Below are 16,450 nucleotides of genomic sequence, written 5' to 3'. Positions count from 1 at the left end.
TCCAAACTGCCTGCAGACCTGGGAGCCTCAGATATCAGGAGTAATGTATTAGTGTGGGTGATGCTTTCAGGATTACATATTTGGGGCTGTCATGTGGTGTGAGGACGAAGGTGGTTGGTTGGTGGAGAATAAGAGCAGGGGTGATGGTCAAGGGACCTGGATAGTCTCAGAGGTTGAGAGTTAAAGGGGCAATTTTCCTTGGGTAGGATTTTAATGGATTGGGTAGCTGGGATTTTGTACGTATTATGAAACAAGATGTGTGCATAACACATAAATTATCATGTGTCCATCTATATGTGCCCCATATGTTTCCATTCTCCTCTTTCCCCACTTACTGTGTGCAGTTTTCTCTTGTTCAGTCTCCCTTGTTAGAATGTAAGCCCTTCAGAGCAGGGAACATGTCTGTATTCTTTAAAGTGCAATGTACATTAAATAATACTTATTGTTAAGGTGAAGGATCTGGGAATATGGTAATTAATTTCTTTAGTTCAGCATCTTTTTGTTATAAGTACAAAATGTCTGAAATAAATTTAAAATCATAGTGATCATTATAGATTTGCAATATACTAATCAAACAAAATCACTGACAATATTTCATTGCAGTTGTGCTCTTATATTTTGACACATGAAAAAAATCATGGTTATATCAAGCTCCCACCAATGAAAATTTTTAGCTGTGGATGGCTCAGATTAATCGAGAAATGACCTGTGCTGTGGCATCATCCTGAACCTTTTGTAGTCTGCTCTTTTCTTGTCTTCAAATACAGATCTAAACTTACTAGGGTTTCCACAGAGAAACAGTGACAGCAAGAGAATGTAAAATTGATGAGTGTGTCAGTATCAGGACCAAGCACACTGAGCAGTAATGGTAGTGCCAGGGATAAGAGCAGTGGGTCAGGTTTGTTTGTCAGAGTTCCTGTGACCAAACACAGTACCTGAAAAAACATTGAGGTGCTAGAGTGAGGACAGGGCACTAGAAGGCTACCAAAATGTAATTGGCATTTTCATAATTTTTTACATAAACAGGTCTCCACCAATGAAGCAACCTTTTATACTTGCCAAATATATTGAATTTCCCAGTACAGTGCAGAATTTCATCTTCCAGCTGCATGCACTAGTGGAAATTGAGTACTGAACCAGTTTATGCAGTCTTCTTACTTGCATCTTACATTGGTCTGCTACTTGCTGTGCTCTGGTTTGAATTGGCACATCAACTTCTGTGTCTCTTATTAATCTCTGACCTGGAAGTCTGACTCTGGAAGAGGCAGGCCAGCTCAGAATAGTCTTGGGCTATATCATCCTTAAGGCTGAGATTTTGGCACAGGTATTTTTAGTAAAAGTCATGGACAGGATGCGGGCAGTAAACAATAAATCATGAACGCTCAAATCCCGTCGCTTAGGGCTGACAGCCAGAGCCCCACTGCCTGGGGCTGAAGTCACAGAGGACACGTAAAATCACAGAATCCGTGACCTCCATGACTGACTCGTAGTCTTAATTAATTCTTAATCATGAGGGTGGGAAGGATTTTAAATGTGATGGTGCTTTAATATTATTTACATTTTGAAAGTGGCTAGAACAAAATGTTACACATAGATCATGGGTGGCCAGGGGCTTTGAAAAAAAAATTCACTGGAACTTTTAAAATATGTACTTCCTTCTAGTAATATACACAAATATGTGTAAGCACCATACTCTGGATTTTAAAAATCATGTTGTTTTCTCATAATGTTAACACTTCCAAAATTAGTACTGTGTACAAAGCATTTATGTGTCCCTGTAAAATAATATGAAGAGGTGAACAGGTTTATGGTCCATCATTGTTGTACCTAAAGCACCTCTGCACATTAAAGTAAAAGTAGAAGACATTTACATGCAAAAAAATCACTTGTGTAATTAACTGTGCTCCACATTTTCATGCTTAATGAATTACCAAGCCATCTTTCAAATTAGTGCAACTGGACTGTACTTATGTAAAGCTGGTCTTCTCAGTTCTAAGAAGGTATTAACTTCCATTCACAAAGAGAAAGAATTTAAAAAGACCCAAAAAATAAAGCTTAAGATTTTGTCACAGATATTTTTATAAAAAGTCATGGACAGGCCACGGGCACTTTTACTAAAAATATCCGTGACAAAATGGGAATCTGTGGGTCCCCACACCGCCTGAATTGGGGCAGCTGTGCAGGGGCTAGGAGCTGCCTGCAGCAGCTGTGGGCTGCGGAGTACCCTGCTGCCTGTGGGGGCCAGAAGCTGTGGGGTGCCCCAACCTCCTGTGGCTCCAGGAGCTGCAGGGTACCCCCTCCATCCACAGCTCCAGGGGCCGTGTTGGACGGGATCTGGTGGGTTCCTGCACTGCCTGTGGCGGTTGGGAGCTATGGAGTGTCCCTGCCACCCACCAGGATCTGTGAGATGCCCCTGCTGCCTGCAGCTCTGGGGGCCTGCAGCGGCTGGGAGCTTGGGGATTCCCCCACTGCCCCCGGCCAGGAGCTTAGGGGTTCCTCTGTTGCCCCCAAGGGCCAGGAGCTTGGGGGTTCCCCCGCTGCCTCTGGCAGCTCCTGGAGCTCCAAGCCACCACAGGCAGTGGGGTACGCCGCAGCTCTCTGCCTCCATGGGCAGCGGGAGGACCCTGCAGCTCCTGACCACCACAGGCTGAAGTCACGGAGGTCACTGGAAGTCATGGATTCTGTCACTTCCACGACCTCCGTGACTAAATCGTAGCCTTGCTTATAATACATGTATATACAGGGTCTGATCTAGTTAATAGGAAGCTTTCCACTAAATTCAGTGGACTCTAGATCAGAGCCCTAGCATTTATACTTTTTAAGTACTGTACAAATATCAATTGATTAACAAACTAGAAACTGTAGCCTTTGTAATTCATTTTAGCTAGAGCTAGTTGGACTTCTCATTATAGATAATGAGCCAGATCCATAGCTGGTGTAAGTCAGAATAGCGGCAATGAAGTCAACTGAGAATCTGGCTCAAAATTTATTATTTTAGCCATGGTCCATGATTAGTGAATTGCTTGTGAAATGATCCTGATTTTCTCTGACTATATTTGTTAGTCATAAATGTTCACAGAAGAGTTTGGATGAATAATTTTCAGACTATGGGTTTTCTGATAACTGTTCACTTTGACTTTTGTCTTACATGTCTTTGCAGCATCTGTAACTAATTTCCCAAGGTTCATTAGAGGGGTTATTAAGACAGGAGGAAATCAAAATGGCTCAAAAATGTCCTGACTGTTATATAATACTGATCCAACCTATAATATCCCATAGACGAAAACAAGAAATAAACAACAAAATAATGTTAAGCCTGACTGACAGAAAGAAAGAAAGAAAGAAAAGCATTGCAGCATGATCAGAAGCTTGTCAAACTTAGGTTTTGATGGACCGTGAGCAAAAACAGTCCCAAAGTGGAGAGCTGACAAATGGGAATGTCCTAGCAGGAACCTCAGAAAGGCAAACCCCACGCTGTGACAGCAGAAACAAGCCACCATAAATCAATTATTCTTTTTGATTTCTAGGACGGGGTCAGCCAATGCCTTTGTGCTATACCCAGTTCTGAAGGGAGAAGAAATCTGTGGTCTCTGTGTGTGACTGGTATTTCTTCATCGCCATCTTTTCTACTACCTTCCCTAAAAAAGGAAGATTTGAAACTTAATGATGATCAGTTACTTGAGCTAGAGTCTAAGCACAGCCTGTTTCAGGGTTGCTGGCATCTTGTCTTCCTGAAGACAACCATTAAATAAATAATAAACAATTGAAAAAGTTAATCCCTGGCATTTTCTACTTACCTTTCAGTCTGGAAAAAGGCATTAGAACTCCTCCATAAAATATCTCTCTTAACATCTTACAACACTTACAAACAACAACACTTAAAGTTATCTTGGAAACATGAACTATCATAAAGGGTCATAATGGAGAAATTGCTGGACTATTTTTAGAAGACAATTAACTTTATGCCAAATCTCAAAATAAGTATTAATGACTGGATCATGGGTAACCCTTTAAACTTATTTAATGAAAGGGTGGATAACACATTAACCAAATTATAAGGTTTCAATATCTCTTGAGCCAGTAGGGGGAAAAATAGATGCAGACTCACCCTGCATCCTGGGAATAATAAATTGGAGCCAGGTAGGCCCACCACATAACCTTAAATACCATAAAGCCAATACTACACTTGCTCCCTACACTTGCTCCTTTCATATAAGAAAAAGGGCATTGATCCTGCAATCGGCTCTGCATGGACATAAACTTATGCCCACAGAGAGCCCCACTAAAGTTAGTGAGGCTGTTAAGGTTAAGGGTCCACCTATGCAGATCAGATTGCATGTTTGGGATCTTAATTTGTAAAGTAATTACCCATCCCCAAATACTAAGTTGGGATCTTTGTTCCCACTACAGTCCCTTATGCTGAGTAAATACTTTCTTAAATTTTTGGAGGAGGGGCAGCAGGTGGCGGGGGAGGAAGTGCACAAAAAGCTACTGGAAAATGCTACAGGCAATGTAAATAAATCTCTTAATTCTTAAACAGCTCATATAATTTGTGGGAGAATTTATTATGTAGAGGGGCTACTCTCCTCTTGACATGCACGCTTACCAGCCACTAATTAAATGAGAGCCACACATATGGAGAATAGACCTTAGAATTGAATTGCAATTGTTGGGATTTTATACTGAAAAAGTAAATAGACTTGGGAGCCCAATCCTGCAGACTTTCAATCAAAACCACTATTGAATTCCATTAAAATCAATGAGAGTTTCTGCTGTATAAAGGCTGATGGATTGGGTACTCCAGCTGATCACACAGATTTCTGTCAATACAGGGAATCCAGTTTGCTGAGTAATAGTACACTGTGACTGAGACTTTTATTATAGCTGGATTTATGTCATTCTGCTGAGCTAGTTTTAAGTTCAACGGTGTTGGAAGATGAACCTGTGAACCTTTTAATGTTGTTTGCTTTTAGTTATTGTTTTTTCCATATTACACTTTATTGAGTCTCCTGTCATGTAATTTCATTGCTTTGAAGTCACATGAGTTTGACCTATAACTGTAATAAAAGAATTTGGAATTAGATAACCCAAGTTTTTCCATTATTCACTAAGGGTTGAGACTACCTATTAAAAGACTTTTGTACTCTATAACTTTGCTATAATGAATACGTTCTTGAGCAATAATTATGTTCCCCATGATCCTTATAGCACAAGTATTGTGCAGGATGGCATTGTGCTGTGAGAGTGCAAACAAGAATATCTAAAGTTTATAATTTTTTATATCAATGTTCACAAAAAGCTCTGATACAAATTAACATTATGGTTTTTATTGTGCAAAGTCATCCTAGGAGTGACAGTTTCATGTGACTCTTGATGTGTGTTCTTAAATAGGATTAATTGTGCTTTAAAATTAATTATAAACATCCATTATTAAAGACCAGTTCCTGCTCTCATTGAAATCAATGGGAATTTGGCCCTGTATGTCCTTAATATTTGATTATAAAATTATTACTAACACTAATGTTCAATTTTTACTACGTGTTTGATTGTTGCATTTGCTTGGCATTATAGGTAGGTACACATTTTCCAGATAAGGAAAAATACCAGAATGTCTCACACACCAATATCACAAGGCTTTCTTAAAATCATTCAAGGCCTGATCCAAAACCACTGAACTCAAGTGAGAGACTACCATTGACTTCAGTAGACTTTGGCTGGGTGCTCCAGTAAGGCCAGTTGCTCCCAAAGAAGTAACCAGTGAAATCAAAGTTCTATCTTCATTAAGCCAGATTCCTGGCCTTGGTAATTCTCAGCAGTGAAAATGGGACTTAAACCTGCATTAAGGCAGCAGCTGAGGGGAAATCTCCCACAGCCAAATCTGGAGCTATTAGAGCCCTTTTATACTGCTCTGGCCCTTTTACCCAGCATAATGGACAGTAGTGGGGACAAAGATTTCACCTTAGTATTTGGGGATGGGTGGTTACTTTACAAACTAAGACCCCGAACATGCAACCTGATCTGCATATGTGGACCTTTAACTTTAACACCCTCACTAACTTTAGTGGGGCTCTCTGTGGGCATAAGTTTCTGTCCATGTGGAGCCCATTGCAGGATCAATGCCCCTTTTTCTTATATAAAAGGAGCAAGTGCAGTATTGGTTTTATTATATTTAATGTTATGTGGTGGGGCTACCTGGCGTCAATTTATTATTCCCTGGATGCAGGATGAGACTGCATCTATTTTTAAGGTCTAGTCTCCATGTGTGTGGCTCTCATTTAAGATTAGTGGCTGGTAAGTGTGCATGTGAAGAGGAGAGTAGCTATTATATGAGCTGTTTAAGAGTTCAGAGATTTATTTACACTGCCTATAGCATTCTCCTGTAGCTTTTTGTGCATTTTCTCCACCATATTCTTCCCCACTGCCCCTCCCTCCACCCCTGAAAAATGAAGAGGGTATTTTTTCATCAATTAAATAAAAAGCCAAACTTGGAGGCTAGACTGGATGAATAAATAGGCATTTCCCCCATCACTAATGTCTATGATCCATTGAAAGTGTTTAATTTTCTGTAAAATGTAAATGATTGACTCCATATCACTTAAGTTCCAGTTCAGAACAGAGAAACCTGGTTCTATTCATGAGGGATCCTTTTGGCTAATCACCCAAGTTTGAATAGCTTTTGTACAGAACTGACAGCTACTCCTAAGTAGCTACTGGGGATGATTTCATCATCAGCTAGCAGCAGTGGCTGCCTGGGAGTTGCAAATTTTACATTTATAAGCATTTATAAAACAAACTATTTGAAAATCTGATCCATTTTACCTGCCTAATCTGGAGTTCATGATCGTATATCTTCCCTGCAACAGCTGATAATATAAACACTTTGTAAAACTGTACAAGGTTTCCAATAAAAATATGGAGAGCTACAGTGCAGAACTGATGGCAAAACTAGAATCTTTGTGAGCAAAGATCAGGACACAGCCTTGTGTGCTTATGGAAAGAAGTGACATTTACAATGCTTAGAGAATGGAAAAATGTGGGTAGTAAGTTAAAACAAATAGAAGCTAAGCATTAGGCTTTCACAATGCTACAGTGCAAGCGGGCCAACTCGTTATCAGCTTACAGCTTTAACCTCTAAAACCTGATTTTCAAACTCATAAAGATCTTTATCTTTATTCCCTATTTATTAAGTGGGCAGTGGGCAGAACTCCAGAGGTCTATATGGGAAGAGTGAGATGCTCCTGCCCTCCACTAGTCTTGGAGTCACACCTTAGAAAGTGTGAGTAACCCCCAAACCTCATCCTCCTTGCCAGGATCACCATGAAATTTTCATTGGCAGATAATGTGAAAGAACACATTGGTTATAACAAATAGGATGATAACAGCGAGGATGGAGATGAAGCATTTCTTGTGATGGCATACCAGGGTACCCTGCATTATATACACAGTTACTGGCCAATCATTATACCCAGGGGTAGATGAGGCTCTTTAGCTCAAACTGGCAACTCATCTAGGAGGACAGCTCCAAATACAATACACCCATGCCATCTGCTGTGATTGTGGCATCTACTTCACCAGCGCAGCAACAGCTGGTTGGGCAAGAGAGTGAGAAAGGCTCTGCACAAACCTCTCTCACTTAAATCCATTCAGATTGCAGATTGTTCAACCAACTCATTCACCTCATTTAGCTCATCTTATTAAATGAATTTACGAGAGACCTGGAGCAATGGGGAAGAGGTGACAGGGACAGGCAGAGGATGCTTCCAGCAGTCCTTAGTCACAACGTTTGAAACAGACAGACCTTAGGGTGATGGTCATTCGCCATAGACCTGGGCAAATATGGAGGTCTTCTCCTCCTGAGGTGATAGAGCAGGCCTTTTTAGGTGCAGCGCTATTCTCCCCAGTCCAGGGAAAGGGGACTGTAAAGGAACCCTAAACACAGCCTGCCCTTTCTGTAACTGTCAGGCTACCGCTTCTGGCTGGTCATCAACTCAGCAGTTGAAATAAAACACAGATTCACAGACTGACATTTGGGTCATGGAATGTCAGAACTCTTTTTGACAATCACCAAAGACCAGAATGTAGAACAGCCCTTAATGCCAAAACACTGAATAGGAATAAAATAGACATTGCTGCCCTCAGTGAAACCAGACTCACTGATGAGTCCCACCTTGAAGATGTGGGAGCAAGTTACACCTACTACTGGATTGGCAAGGTCAAGGACGAGCCAAACAGTCAGTGTTAGGGTTTGCCGTATGGTGTGAGATTGCCTGCAAGCTTGACTGACTCACCAAGGTATTCAATGACCGACTTATGGTGCTCTGCATAAACTTGTCCAGAGACCAATATGCCACCATTATCAGTGGCTACGCACCAACAATGACTTGTATTGATGAGATCAAGAAGGCATTTTATGAGAATCTCAGCAGAGTCATTAGAGGTCTGCCACACCAGGACAAACTCATTGTCCTTGGAGACTTTAATGCTTATGTGGCAGCTGACTCTGACATGTGAAGCAGGGTGCTAGGCCTTCATAGCACTGGAAGGTCAAATTCCAATGGCCAACTACTTCTCTCCAAGTGTGCTCAGTTCAATCTCACTAACACCAACACAGTCTTCCAACAGGCTAACAAAATAAGAGAACATGGATGCATCCGAGGTCAAAAAAGTGGCATATGCTGGACTACACCACCAGGCAGTGGCCAGAGCTGCCAATCATGGAAACAGGCATCCACAGCTGCAGCCAATAGAGGAAACAAGGCTTGCTATAAAGGGAGAGTACAGAGAAGGAAAGGGAGGCAGAAAGGCCTGGGGCAGCAAAGGGGTGACACTCCTGCACCAGTTTGCCTCCATGAACATAGCCAGGAGACTGAAGTAGACTACTAGACTTAATTAGAGGTGAGGGTCCAAGAACTGCCTTGACCAAGGGCAAGCTAAAGAGGTCCAGTCAGGAGCAGCAAAGACCCCTCAAAAGACAACACCAGGAGCCAGTGACAGGCAGAAATACCAAGACTGGTTTGATTAGAATGTCCCTGAGATAGACCAACTCCTGGAGACCATGCTCAACACATACAAATCCTACATCTTGGACAAGAAATGAGCAGCAAAGAATGCCCAGGTACCTTCAGGCCAAACATACACTACAAACCCAATTAAGGGTAATGAAGAATGACTGGTGAGAGCAGAAGGCTGCAGAACTGCAGGAAGTAGCTGACAAGCATGACATGAAACCCTTCTACAAAGGTCTCTGTATTATGTCTGGCCCAAAATCCAGTGGTACAGCCCCTTTCCTCACAACAGATGATCGCCGGCTACTCACAAACAAAAATGATATTCTCAAAGGCAGAGCACTTTGATAGTCTCCTGAACTGTCAATCCACTATGTCCAACTAAGCCATCAACTCACTCCCAGCATCCTGTCCTGGAGGAGCTGTCAATGGATCCTTCTTTAGACAAAGTTACTAAGGCCATCATACAGCTATCTACAGGAAGTCTCCAGGCCCCAATGGCATTCCACCTGAAGTGTACACATTTGGAAGTGCCCACTTGGTTAGGAAACTCACCAGACTTTTCAAGACTTCAGTAACTCCTCACATAACGTTGTAGTTATATTCCTGAAAAATGCGACTTTAAGCGAAATGATGTTACGCGAATCCAATTTCCCCATAAGAATTAATGTAAATGGAGGGGTGGGGAGGTGGGGAGGGTTAGGTTCCAGGGAAATTTATTTTGCCAGACAAAAGGCATTATATACATTTTAAACAATTTTAAACAAGCAATTTAATACAGGTATTAAACATGCTGACAGCCCCCCTATCAGCTCCCCTATGCCCCCCCCCCCAATGCTTCCCACCTGCCGGCAGACCCCGCGGATCAGCGCCTTCCCCTTGCTTCCCCCGCCTCCTGCCTGCGGCAATCAGTTGTCTTGTGGCATTCCGGAGGCTGAGGGGAGGAGCGAGGACCCGGCGTGCAGCCTCCCCCCTCCCTCCCCTGCCTCCTGAATCCTGCAAGACAGCTGATTGCCGCGGGCAGGAGGTGAGGGGAACAGGGGGAAGGCACTGATCCGCGGGGTCCTCCACAGGTGGGAGGCGCTGCGGTGTGTGTGTGTAGGGGACCTGATAGGGAGGCTGCCAGCCGTGGACAAAGCAGACAGCCAAACAACATTATAGCAGAGCATTGCACAACTTTAAACAAGCATGTTCTGTAATGGAGCAGGGATGTAACATCGAAACAACGTTAAGCGAGAGGCCGTTAAGTGGGGAGTTACTGTATATGGGAACAGGGTACCATGTCCCAGCAATATAAGGATGCTTTCATAGTCCATCTATACAAAAGAAAGGGAAACATATCTAGCTGTGACAACTATCGCATAATCTCACTGCTGTCTTTAGTGGGGAAGATCCTTGCACAGGTTGTCCTCAACAGGCTTGTCTTTCATCTAGTGGACTTGGTGTAGCCAGAGTCACAGTGTGGATTTTGTGCTTGCTGTGGCACCATGGACGTGAACTTTGCAGCCGGACAAATACAAGAGAAGGCTCACGAACAGAACAAGGACCTATACATAGTGTTTGTTGACCTGACCAAGGCCTTTGACATGTGAGTGCCTAATGAAACTCTTTCATAAATTTGGCTGCCCAGAAAAGATGATTGCTGTCATCCACTCATTTTACAGTGACATGATGTCCTGGGCGATGGAGTGTGGTGACTTATGAGAAGCCTGCCCCGTCACCAATGGCACCAAACAAGGATGTGTAATGGCTTTTTGCCATTGTCCTTTCAGCCATGCTTAGGGTGACCAGATGTCCCAATTTTATAGGGACAGTCCCGGTTTTTGGGTCTTTTTCTTATATAGGATCCTATTACCCCCCACCCCCTGTCCCGATTTTTCACGCTTGCTATCTGGACACCCTAGCCATGCTCTTGTTCACAATCCAGGACTTTGAAAGAGGTGTACAGATCCGGTTTAGATTGGATGGGGGGGTCTATTTAGTCTACGGCAACTCAGGCATGCACTAAGTTACTCGAACAGCTATTAAGAAAGCGCCTGTTTGCTTATGACTGTGCCCTCATTGCACACAGTTTCAAGGAGAAGCAGTGTAGGAAAGTAACCAAGTGCTTATTATTTTTTTAAAAGGTCTATATAGGTTTAAATTAAGGAGAACAAAGCAAGGACATTAAAAAAAATGCTGCTGATGTACCATTTAGCTAGGTTTTGTATTCTTATACATCTAATTTGGAAAATAAGGTTAGCTAATGAATACTAAAAATGGCCACTGTCACATGATGTCATTATGTATGAGCCCACTTGCGCTCTCCTTGTATCCCACCTGATCCCAGAACAAAGACCCTGATCCCAGCCCTAATCCACAGCTGGGATCTATGCCCACCCATACAGCTTCAAGGTCAACCTATCTTAAAACTGATAAACAAAGCAGATAAAATCCAGTAAAGGAGAGGAACCTTTCAAAGGGACACACGTGGTGGGAGGGGCTGACAGGATTTTTGATATGACAAACTTAGCAGATGCTCTCTTAATGGTAGTAATTTCTTAAAGGGAAAATCCCAAGCACTGAAGATTCTCCCTCAGCATAGCTACAAGGGAATTTGGGAAGTAGAAATAAACAGTAATATCATACTCACTTCTGTGAACTAAAATGGACCTGGGATTTGCATCTTGAAGACGCCCTATAGTATAGGACACCATGAGACCCCAGTGCACCAGGTGACCTGGGTGCAATTGGAGTGATTCCATTCACACTTAATACAGAGTGTAGACAAGGACTTTTTCATAGTGGATAAGAGTTAAGGCTGCAACTGTCCTGAATGTTTTGTGATTGTCTTTAGTCAATGGCCTTTTTCCTTAACAGATCTTGTTGGGATATTCAAATGTCCCTAATTCATGGGAAATTGTTTTTCTTTCTCCCATTAAATGGTAACAGCAATAATCATTTATGCGATGTCTTTGCAGATACTGAAAAATATACTTTTTAGAATGGCAGTGATGTGGCAGTCTTGGCTGAGTGGAGCACACTTGCCCAGTTCTGTCTGCCTCTTTTACATAGAACACGTAGCGCTGTACAGCTCAAATCAGTGCATCCAGGGAGCCTGTGAGTGCAGCTGTCTGCTCCCTGGGCTGAGGGCAGTAGTCTGGCCCCCAGCTCCTTACCCTCCAGCTCCTGACTGGAAGAGCAGTGATAGTGCCAAAGGCCATTCTGATCTTAGTTCCACCCATATCAGTAAGCAAGGTTTATGTGGAGAAATTATTTTCCATCACAAGGAAATTGTGGCCTGAGGACAGGAACAGGAGGATTGTGGGGCTTATGAAATTAGGGCTGTATGTTCACTTGAACTACAAAATGGCCTGGTTTGATGTACAATTGAAATAAATAAATTTAAAAAAGACTGCTCAAAGGAGAGAGATGGGCCCAAAAATCAAGAAAACATCTTCAGCCTTCTCCTTGATGAGCTAATTCTTTTACCTAATCAAATTAGCTATAGCCTGAATTCCAAGAAAGCTAAAATACTAATTTCTTTCAATCTTTGAAATGTCTGTTATCAGTTATTGATCATTGATGCAGTGATACTAAAGTCTATGAGGATTTATGATGTTGATTAAGTTATTCAAGAACTTAAACTAAATGAATGCCCAGTACCAATTTCAGTGCTTTGAACCAGAGTTGTAATTAACAAACTTTAAAAGCAAATTAAATGCAATATTTGTACTTGAATTCTTCAAATCTTTCTCTACTTCTCCTCAAGAGTTAGCAACCCTAGTAGGATTTAATGTAAGAGGGTATAATATACCCATTTATTGGGTTTGCACATTGCCTGAAATTTTCAAACGTATGTGCTTAAAGTCAGACTCCTAAATCTATACTTAGGAACCTATATAAAAGCAATCTGACTTTTTCAGAAACACTGAGTTACCCACAAATCTCATTAAAGTCAATGGAAGTTACAGATATTCGGTATCAATTCATGAAGGGCTGGTTTTGTCCTGCAGGCAGAACAGGCAGTCATCTAGCTGGGAATGCAGAATGTTTAGTGGCCATTTATAGCATGAGCTATAATTGCAGGCTGGCAGAGTGCAGACATTTCCCTGTACATTGAAAGCAGCACAAGCCGGTCTCTCAATCCATGCCATACCTAAACTGTGATCTTAACTACAACAAGCTGGTGTACCTACCTCTTCTGGGCTCCAAAGCATATATGTAACTACACTAAAGAAAGTACCAAAACTGGGTGCCTAAGCAAACTGGGGCTGTGGTCCATTTAACTTAATTGAGCCCCATCCCTCAGTCTTGCAGTGTACAAAATACCCCATCTGTGATGATATGAGTCATACATTGTTCTTCCTATTGTCTAGATACAATTCTTAATGAGGGAATTTATCAAAACAGAGCCATTTGTAGTAGCATCTCATTCTTCCCAACATCAGTAATAGTGGAGGGGAAGGAGAATGGACAATACAGGATAAAACTAGTCATGGTTAATCTGAGATAGTGTGCAAGATCTATTTTAAATGCTAGGTTAACAAGTTTGTAGTGCTGCAGGCAGCACCCTATCAGACTGGTTAACACCAGTTGCTCTCCCAGACATGCTCTCCAGATTAACCAAGCATGAAGTAACAGAGCCTAAATATAGATTTCTATGTTAGTTAGCAGGTGTTAGTCTCAGTACCTAAAATTTCCCAAGTATACCATACCCTGTAGATGCAGTGTACTTGTCTTTTAGAGACTTGTGTGCAAAGTTCATTGTTTTCATCTTAAACTGTAAGACAAAATGGCTAAGAAGTGATCACTTGTATTCTCACTTGCAAGTATTATATATTGTTGAGTAAAAATACTTTGAGATGTGACATGGAGGCAGGCACAATTACTTCAGTGCATTTTATTGACAATGCTGAAGTGTTTCTGTAAGATCTGAAAATCTGGCTCTTATAATGTATATTGTGTATTAAATCCTGCCCCGGTTTGCCCTTCCTGCAATGCCCACTGTTTTCAACCAGATTTCAAGGAGCGTAGAGTTATCCATGCTGTAGGCTTCATTACTAACTTCCGCATCCTCACCTTTCACCTACCCTCTCTGGAGCTTATTGACTAAAAATGATCTTTTTCTTGATGACCATTTTTGTTTCTTTCAGAATCTTCTATTTTCAGGGATGAAAAACAGAACTGGAACATTATCAGTCAGGGAGCACTCCCAGAACACTATCACATGGTATACCCCAGGGCTCCCCGCCATGTCTCTCCCAGCCTCCTCTCCTATATGGGCACTCCCTACAACTCCCTGTATTTGTAGCAGGTCTCAAGGCTGTCATTGAGCAAATCCTGCAGGCAGAGCAGAGGGGACACAAACTGCTGGAAGTGGGGCAAGGCTGGAGAAGCCCTGATGCAGGAGAGGGTCTCACAGCAGCAGCGAGGAGGAACAGGACTAGCCACCCCACTTCCCACTCAGGTTTGGCCCCTTGGCCCCCCAGTCATGATAGGGGGGTGGCAAACCTTAGCACTGCTGTGGCTCCCGTGCACCAGGTGACAACATCACACGCTCAATTTTGGCCCTGCCGCCCCGTGCCACTGCCATTGGGTGGGCCCAATGCTGAGTAATTGGCATACGGCTATGGATGCCCCTGTTTTCAGAGTTTGAAAACAAAAAAACCCTCACATAACTAAGAAGTTGTTGGTTTGATGGTTTTTCAAAACAACCAAACCAACAAACAAAGCCCGACATTTTTTCATACAAAGTTTCCAAAAGTTTTTTTTGTTTCTTACAATAATTTTAATGGAAAATACTGTTTTCCAACCAGGACTGTGCATCTCCTGTTCCTCAGATGCTCCAGAATTAGATCCATTATCTGATGGAAGCCAGATCACACTACTTTGTCACTGATGGTTCACCAAACTCAAGGGTTATCACTCCCTTAGAAACAAACTCCAAATATTTTTACCCTGATGCTCATCTGTGCTGTGCCCACTGCCTCATCAGCACAAAGCAGCCCTAACACCAGCTTAACTGACCCTGGGGGATCACCCCAGGGTAAGGAGATCCTGTGGGAGTGTAAAGCCAGTGTGATGACTCCCGAGCCACCCCTCTTCCTGCAGCTGGCATTGGGGTGTGGCTGGGGGGGAAGGAGGTTGTGTTGAGGCCATTGTCAGGTGGCATACATTAGAGCAGTCTTCAGAGCTCTCACTTGCATTGGATGGGGGCAGGCAGGGGCGGAGCTTAGTGCATTGCAGTCCCAGAACTGTGGTAGGACACTAAGGCTACCTTGGTACCTCTCCTCCTGAGTTACACCATATGCCCCTCAGCCACAGCAAGTGATCAGAGCCAGGGTTTCAAACTAAATTGACTGGTAATTTAAACTATTATTATGTTGTTTAAGTCTACGCATGTTGGCTAATGATTTGAAATCTTAAACAGCTCAATTGTTTATTTATTGCATTTTAGTTCACCTTTAAATACGAATTTGTGAATGTACAATTCATATTTGGGGTGGCTACATACTTTTTTCCTTTCCTATTAATCAAGTAGCAAAAAATATATACTGGTACATAAAATAAAAGCCCTGCTTCTACAGAAAGTCTGATTTTAACCTAACAAAAGCACTGAAATTCGTAATTAGGGCTGACTCTCCATCTTTCACTCATGTTGTGAAAAATAAAAAGAGCAAGAATCAGGGATGTATTATTAACTATAACTTTCAGTCTCCTGGCATTTGCTGATTCAAGATCCATAGAATCAAAATTTGAGACATTGGTACCCAAAATAAATGTGCCTTCAAAATTAGGGCAGGCACCCAATTTCCCACAAATTCCACATTTCCTCATTCACATGCAAACAAGTATATAAGTGCTTACTCATTTTAAATGCATCAATATGTATGTCGCATGCGCAGCGAGAGTCTGAATGAAAGCCAATTTAGGTCAATGGAAAGAATCCCTTTGACTTCAATGAACTTTGGGTCCAGCCTCAAGCTCATACACAAATTTGGTGGGTACAAATTGGTCTTAGTGTTTCCAAATGTGGCTCTTAAAGCTATCCAGATCCATATTTTTTACTTAATAACCTTGGATACTTTAAAATAGAGGAAAGAATGAATCATCTTTTACGATAGGTTATATAAAGTTCATTATTGACATAAGATACAGAATTAACTCTTCTGGATGTATTTAAAACCAGACTGCACAAAGCAGTAGGAAATATAGTAGAGAATAATCCTGCAGTGTCAGCGTGGATGGAACTGAATGACCTAACAGGTCTAATTTACATAAATCAAATTCACTCCTGTAAAGTTGCACCAGCTTACGCCAGTGTTGACTTTAACTCTCTGACTCTATCGGCCATATTCTTGGCTGCACCCAGTATCCACTGAAGAACAGGTATGAAGCAATAGAGCTCCAGCAATGCCTTTCTCCCAGCTCATGCTCCCATTGCCAGGGGCTGCAGGGGCATG

The sequence above is a fragment of the Emys orbicularis genome, chromosome 2 (genome assembly GCF_028017835.1).
Source record: "Emys orbicularis isolate rEmyOrb1 chromosome 2, rEmyOrb1.hap1, whole genome shotgun sequence".
Taxonomy (NCBI): Eukaryota; Metazoa; Chordata; order Testudines; family Emydidae; genus Emys; species Emys orbicularis.
The sequence above is the reverse complement of the archived record's forward strand: the minus strand, read 5'-3'. Positions refer to the sequence as shown.